Source organism: Apodemus sylvaticus, chromosome 9, assembly GCF_947179515.1.
Source record: "Apodemus sylvaticus chromosome 9, mApoSyl1.1, whole genome shotgun sequence".
Taxonomy (NCBI): domain Eukaryota; kingdom Metazoa; phylum Chordata; class Mammalia; order Rodentia; family Muridae; genus Apodemus; species Apodemus sylvaticus.
Window position 1 is genome coordinate 32,871,878 of NC_067480.1, and position 8,298 is coordinate 32,880,175.

Here is an 8,298-nt window from a genome sequence, read left to right on the forward strand (position 1 = left end):
TATGTCCTCACTTGGCCTTTCTTCTTTCTATATGTAGATAAAAGAGGCATGAGTTCTCTGAAGCCACTAGTAATATGGGCATTAACCCTGTCTGTTAAGGGCACCATATGGTCTCAGTCACTTTCTTAAAGGCCTCACTCCACATGTGGCTCTTAGAGCTAGGGTTTCAACATACACGTTTAAGGGTTATTCAATCTATAAGAGCTTTATACCTAGGAAGTGGCACACTTGCAACTTCAACCCAGAGATATGTGGCTGTAGAGCTCATTCGAGATGCCTAAACAATGTACTACACAGGTACAAACCATTATTCCCAAGAATGCTATTTCTTATAACTTGAAAGTCTCTTGAAGTACTGGAGTTTTGTTTCAGAACTTTGGATATGATAAGTAAGCCTTAAGAAGTAAGAGATCAACATTAATCAATTTGATAATTATTAGAGGAATTGCTAATATGCAGAAGGTTTGAATGATAGCTTCCAGGTAGCAGTAACACAGAGAGAGAGAGACATGCAAACATGTGTATGTACACATGCACACACTGCCTGTGTCTCCTACCCTTCCACATGATGCTGGTAGGAGATACTTGCCCTGTATCTCCCAAAGGTCTCAACCTCTAATATGACCAGGAGTAGATAGGACTTCAATACATGAATATGTCAGTGAAAGAAAAAAAAACATTTAGTTCATGATATTTCTCACAGGGAAGATGAAGGTACCTAGCTCCTGGAAGCCTTGAATAGGAAGCCATGAGACTTAATGCATCCCCACTGACTTGTTTTGTTGGCTTTGTGCAGTATAGTGTAAAAGGGTGACTATGTTGTTTAAAATGTGAGTATCTAATGGTATTTGGATTCAAAGAGTTTGAAGGACTAAGGCTGTAGCTCAGTTTACAAAGTGCCTACCTAACATGCACGGGGTCCTGGGTTCAGTTTCTAGCACCCAATAAACAAGGCATGGTAGTATGTTGTGGCACACGCTGTGATCACAGCACTCAGGGTTTGGAGGTAGAAGTGTCAGAAATCCAAAGCCATTCTTGGTTACATAGTGAATTCTAAGCCAGCCTGTGCTATGTGAAACCGTGTCCAAAAGTGGGACTGGAAATGCTAAAACTTCACTTCTTCATGGCAACAGCTAGTTGGAGCTAAGCAGTTGCCTTGCTCAGTAGTCCCATTTATTTCTTTTATTCATCTAGTTTCTAAGGATATTTGATTTATGTTCTTGCAGTGCTTATATCTTAAGTTATGGTCTCATATGTCCTCAGTTTCCCTTTTAGCAAATCAATGTTTTTCCATGTGTATCAGTCTGAGTGGGAACTGAAATACATATTCTCTAAACAGATTCACTACAGGTCACAGATGTCTGTCTATCAGCGAATAGTTGCTCTTTCCACACCTTTGTCCAAAGAAGTCTCCTTAAGTGCCAAGAATATCTTCTCACATCTGGCTGCACATCTGCATCATCTCTTTGTTTTCTAGTTAGGTTTATGTAAATTGACAACCTTAAACATCTCTCTCAAACTTATCGCCATGTCCCGATCACCATGTCCATCACCTCCTTGTCACATGATCACTCTGCCACCGTGTAGTCAAGTGTCAAAACAACAACAGAATGACAACCTATCAGATGTGGTCCAGAGTCAGGACTCAGCAATAGCAAATGCTATTTTCTGATCCCCAGGGGGGGAAATCACTATGACAATAGCTGTAGATCAGCTTCAAGGTCACAATAAACCATCAGCAAAGACCACACAAGTAGAATTTCTCAGGAGCAGCTTAAATAATTTATGACAGAAAGATAAGTGTCTGCTTGAAAAGGAAGACATACAATTTCATGCAAGCGACCTTTTCCCACCACTGTGTTATGGAAAGTAAGGCAATTGGATATCTGCATGGAACTAGATGTGACTGAATACTAATGATCCAGGCAACCCCCCTCTCACGGTGTTCTCTTCTGACCTTGTTTGTCTTCTGTCAGTGAAGGTTCTGACAGGTGAGGAAGCCTCTAGTCAACCCTATTCCCAATATTCTAGCAAAGAATGACTAGTGTCTGGTAAAAGTAAATTTTATATCATAATTTATTTGAGGCAAGTACAAAGAAAGAGAATTTTTGGTTCTCATGCCTCTGAAACCAGACATCCCAATAAAAGGAAGCTCCCATTGGAATTTTGCTCTTGAATTTTGGGGCAAGCTCAACAATCTTGCCCTGTTTGGCAAAGCTACATATGACCAACTCTGTAATGAAGTTCCCAAACATGAACTCTGAGAGACTGAAGAATGGAAGTTCCTTGGCCAGGGTGGTCTTCAGGAGCTACTCAGTAAAGAATGTTTGAAGCTGGTTTCAAAACACAGAGCCCGCGTAATTTACACCAGAAATATAAAGGATGGAGATGCTCCAGTTGCTGGTGAAGATGAATGAACAAGTTAAATCAGCTGTACATTTGGGAAAATAAAACTTTATTAAATAAAAAAAAAGAAAACTTTGCTTTTAGATCTAAAAGAGCTAGCCATCTCTACTCTTCTCCCAGTGCTCACTGATGCTAGGATATGGGTGACACTGGGTGATGTTGACAAGGAAATTGTCTGTGTAGGTATCTGAAGAGAACCTGGACAACTATACCATAAAATAGCCACACGCTTAAAAATAAATTACTCTCAATCATAAGATCCTATCCTTCATGCAATATCTGGAATCTAGCCAGTTTTTGTGTGACCATTTTAATATCCTGTGGTAAGTGTTGGGGAACAGAATGACTTGGGTATAGAAATTAGGATATCCCAGTTCTCACAGATTCTAGGAATGAATCATGATTCAGTTTTATCAAAACCTGTCCAAAAATCCTAAAGAAAACAAAATCTAAAACTGGTGGTTTTTATTATATAATTTCTATTTTCATAATTCAATATATTTATTGTAGAAGCTTTTCACATAACTATATCATTTTTAACACAGATGGTATGGTGATTTGAATAAATATGGCTCCCATAGGTTCATGTATTCAAATGCTTGGTCCCTAGTTGGTGGAAAGATTAAGAAACCTTGTTGGAAGCCTAAGGGGGCACAGGTTTGAAGTTTCAAAAACCCAAGCCATTTCCAGTTAGCACTTCTTCACAACTGTCTGTCTGTCCATCTGTCCATCTATCCATCCATCCACCCACATACCTACCCACCCATCAGCTCACACCCATTCATCCATCTCTGTCTCTGTCTCTGTCTCTGTCTCTGTCTCTCTCTCTCTCTCTCTCTCTCTCTCTCTCTGTGTGTGTGTGTGTGTGTGTGTGTGTGTGTGTGTGTGTGTGTGTGTGATGGTTTGAATATGCTTGGTCCAGGGAATGACACTATTAAAAAGGTATAGCCTTGTTGGAGTGGGTGTGGCCCAGTGGGAGGAAGTGTGTCACTTTGGGGGTGAGCTTTGAGACCCTCCTCCTAGCTGCCTGGAAGACAATAGTCTTCTCCTGTTTGCCTTTGGAACAAGAAGTAAAATTCTCAGCTCATCCAGTGTGATGCCTGCCTGGATACTGGCATGCTTCCTGCCATGCTGAACATGGACTGAACCTCTGAATCTGTAAGCTAGCCCCAATTAAATGTTTGTCTTTTTTATCTTTTTTATTAGATATTTTCTTAATTAACATTTCAAATGTTATCCCTTTTCCTGGTTTCTCCTCCAAAACACCTTATCCCATCTTCCCTTCCCCCTACTTACCAACCCACCCACTCCCTCTTCCCTGTCCTGGTATTCCCCTATACTGGAGTATCCAGCCTTCTCAGGACCAAGGGCCTCTCCTCCATTTGATGACCAACAAGGTCATCCTTTGCTTGAGCTTTGTTTGGTCTGTGAATTGTATCTTGTATTCCAAGCTTCTGGGCTAATATCCACTTACCAATGAGTGCATACCATGGGTGTTCTTTAGTGATTGGGTTACCTCACTCAGGATGGTACTTTCTAATTTCATCCATTTGCCTAAGAATTTCATAAATTCATTGTTTTTAATAGCTGAGTAGTATTCCATTGTGTAAATATACAACATTTTCTGTATCGATTCCTCTGTTGAGGGACATCTGGATTCTTTCCAGCTTCTGGCGATTATAAATAAGGCTGCTATGAACATAGTGGAGCATGTGTCCTTATTACATGCTGGAGAATCTTCTGGGTATATGCCCAGGAGTGGTATAACTGGGTCCTCTGGTAGTGCAATGTCCGATTTTCTGAGAAACCACCAAACTGATTTTCAGAGTGGTTGTACCAGCTTGCAATCTCACCAGTAGTGGAGGGGTGTTCCTTTTTCTCCACATCCTCTCCAGTACCTGCTATCGTCTGAGATTTTGATCTTAACCATTCTGACTGGCATGTGGTGGAATCTCAGGGTTGTTTTGATTTGCATTTCCCTGATGACTAAGGATGCTAAACATTTCTTTAGATGCTTATCAGTCACTGGTATTCCTCAGTTGAGAACCCTTTTTTAGCTCTGTACCCCATTTTTAATAGGGTTATTTGGTTCTCTGGAGTCTAACTTCTTGAGTTCTTTATATATATTAGATATTAGTCCTCTGTTGGATGTAGGGTTGGTAAAGATCCTTTCCCAATTTGTTGGCTGCTGCCTTGTCCTATTGAGTGTCCTTTGCCTTACAGAAACTTTGTAATTTTATTAGGTCCCATTTGTCAATTCTTGATCTTAAAGCATAAATCATTGGTGTTCTGTTCAGGAAAATTTCCCCTGTGCCCATGTGCTCGAGGCTCTTCCTCACTTTCTCCTCTATAAGTGTCAGTGTGACTGGTTTTATGTGGAGATCGTTGATCCAGTTGGACTTGAGCTTTGTACAAGGAGATAAGAATATATCGATTTGCATTCTTGTGCAAGCTAACTGCCAGTTGAACCAGCACCATTTGTTGAAAATGCTGTCTTTTTTCCACTGGATGGTTTTAGCTCCTTTGTCAAAGATCGAGCAACCATAGATGTGTGGGTTCATTTCTGGGACTTTAATTCTATTCCATTGATCTACCTGCCTGTCACTGTACCAATACCATGCAGTTTTTATCACTATTGCCCTATAGTACAGATTGAGGTCTGGGATACTGATTCCCCCACAAGTTCTTTTATTGTTGAGAATAGTTTTAGCTATCCTGGGTTTTTGTGTTATTCCAGATGAATTTGATAATTGCTCTTTCTAACTCTATGAATAATTGAGTTGGAATTTTGATAGGGATTGCATTGAATCTGTATATTGCTTTCAGCAAGATGGCCATTTTTACTATACTAATCCTGCCAAATGTTTGCCTTTTAAGAGTTACCTTGGTCATGATGTCTCTTCACACCAATGGAAAAACTAGCTAAGACAGTGTTAGTTACAATACCATGTTTGTCTGCCTGCTGCCATATTCCCCACAATGATGGACATGGACTCGAGCCATCTGAAACTACACTCCAAATAAATCCTTTCTTCTGTAAATAGGCTTGATAATGGTGTCATATCACTGCAATAAAATGCAAATAGGACAGGTGGCATACATGAATATGTAAAAGACATCCAAATCATATCACTCTGAGATAGGAATGATTTTCCTTTTGGATATATTTCTTTTCAATCCTTTTGTACAAAGTTTCGGTTTTACTGTATATACCACTGCCTACACTACATTTTTCATTCAGCATTTTGAGGTCTAGAATACTATTTTGTTGTATAGGTAAATTTTACTCATTTGTTATTATCATTTGACCATTTAGATTATTCCCAAGGCTTTGGTATGGACTTGTAGTACATTCAAAATTTTAATAGTTTACAGTTAAGAACTTGTGTGTGTGTGTATGTGTGTGTGTGTGTGTGTGCTATTCATCCATGTGTGTTGTGCATTTGTGTCTTCATGCATCTACCATGTGTGCTTTCCTGACTGAACTATTTCCCTGTACGTGGTAAGAACTTTCCTAAATGCTAGCTTTAGGTTTTTTTGGTTTGGGGGGTTTTTTCCCCTTTTTTTAATTAAAAAAGATTTATAATTACTAACTCTGTGAAGTTTTTGTTTTTTGTTTTTTGTTTTTTGTTTTTTCCGAAATGTTTACTACCTTCTTAGGCCCCTCCAAAAATAAGTATTTCATTAATATCTAAAATTACTCCGAAGTCTAGATTTTTTTCCATCTTTCTCCTCTTGTATTCTTTCTCAGAACTACATGTAACTTCATCTTGAATGTCATGATTATTACTATATTGTCATCATAACTTTGTATTATGTTCAACAATCTATCTAGATAAGTCTCGGGAAATACGCCTTTACTATCAGATTATCAGATGATGCATAATGATTGTCTCCAGATGACCTTTAGAATGATTTTACCAATCTTTCAAGTCCCATTGTGATTTTCATTGGGCTGTAATGAAATGTATAAATTATTTAAAATATCCAGTCTTCTTGTCAGGAACAGTTCCCTTTTTTTTTTGTTCTTTTGTATGCTTCAATAAAATGTTAGCATTTTCTTCATTACAAAAACACCAAACTCCATAAAAAAAATTCTTTATGCATTTTACATATGAAAAATTCTTGTCACAGAAATACTTTCTGATTTTTTTCTTCATAATTACTGGTAGTGCTTAGGAAAGCTACTGATTATTTTAAAGTATTTATTCTGTAGCAAAATAAAATTTTGGGTCCATTTCCTCTGGTTTCAAAAATATAATCAAATTGTCTATAACTATAACTCTTTTGTAATTTCCAACAGTTATGTATTATTTTCTGTCCTGTGTCATTGCTGAACACAATTTCAAGAGAAAAATATAATTTTAATACTGAATAAGATTTCAAAACTGATTTTTATTACCCACTTGTGTAGAATATTTTCTATAAGACAATACAAGTGCCAAAACAGAAGCCTTCAAAAGAATGACTTTACAGCTGGATAGCCTAATTCAGGAAGCCTACTGATAGATAGTGTATTTAAAAAGAGTGTCTGCAATGCACTCAAAACCCTTGAAACTGCATTAGACAACAAACAGTCAAGGAGGTAGGAGATGTTAGTTCTTGAAAATAGAGACTCTTTTAAATCTGCTAGAGCAGTGGTTCTTAACCTTCCTAATATTGCAACCTATGAATACAATTCCTCATGTTGTGGTAACCCCTCCAAACCATAAAATTATGTTTGTTGTTACTTCATAACCATAATTTTTCTACTGTTATGAATTGTAACATAAATATCTGTTTTCCGATCGTCTTAGACAACACCTATGAAAGGGTCAGTCAACCCCAAAAAGGTCGTGACCCACGAGTCAAGCACCACTGTGCGCCAACAAGAATTTCATAAAAGCAAAGCTTAGATGTATTGCCGAATGTTTCTGAAAAAGAAGTTTGAAATCAATCTCATAAAAGTTAGTTTAAAAGCAAGAAAAAGCTGGAGCTCAGCTGGCAGAGTGTTTGCTTAGCATCCACCCTAAAACCAAATGTGGTGGTGTAATCTCAGCATGTAGACGCAAGGAGACCAGGAGCATAAGGTCACCTATAAGCTACGTAGAGAGTCTTGAGTCCAAAGTAGGCTTCTGAGATCTCACCTCCACACTGAAAAGGCAAGAAATAAACTCCGGAAAGAAGAGTACTCAAAAGAAGTACTCAAAAGTGAGGTCCATGACAAACTATGAAACAGAGCTGAACATCCAGTGGTAGACAAAGCCACCATTAAGATCCCTCTCACCTTATAGTCTTTATTTCTGTCATCCACTTATGTACTCTCTAGGGAGCCTCATACATAAGTATTTGTTGAAAAATTATTCATATTAAAATAAAAATAATAGTCCAGAATAACCCACTTATTTTTTAAAGATTGAGTTATTTATGTTATGTATATGAGTGCTCTAATTGAATGTACACCTGCAGGCCAGAGAAGGACATCAAATTCCATGATAGATGGTTGTAAGCCACCACATGGTTGCTGGGAATTGAACTCAGGACTTCTGGAAAGCAGCTGCTGTTCTTAACCCCTGAGCCATCTCTCTATCCTCTAACATACTTATTTTTATAGACTTAAGTTTTTAACACATATATCCTAAACTTTGAACATATAAAAAAAAATTGTTGGCTGTGACTGTATCTCAGGAGAGTGTGTTTTCAATCAAGTGAAAGGTTTGATCCCTGGAACTGGTAATAAATAAACAAATAGTATTTTTTTTTTTTTGGATTTGGTTTTTTTGAGACAGGGTTTCTCTGTATAGCCCTGGTTGTCCTGGAACTCACTCTGTAGACCAGGCTGGCCTCGAACTCAGAAATCTGCCTGCCTCTGCCTCCCAGAGTGCTGGGATTACAGGTGTGCGCCACCACCAC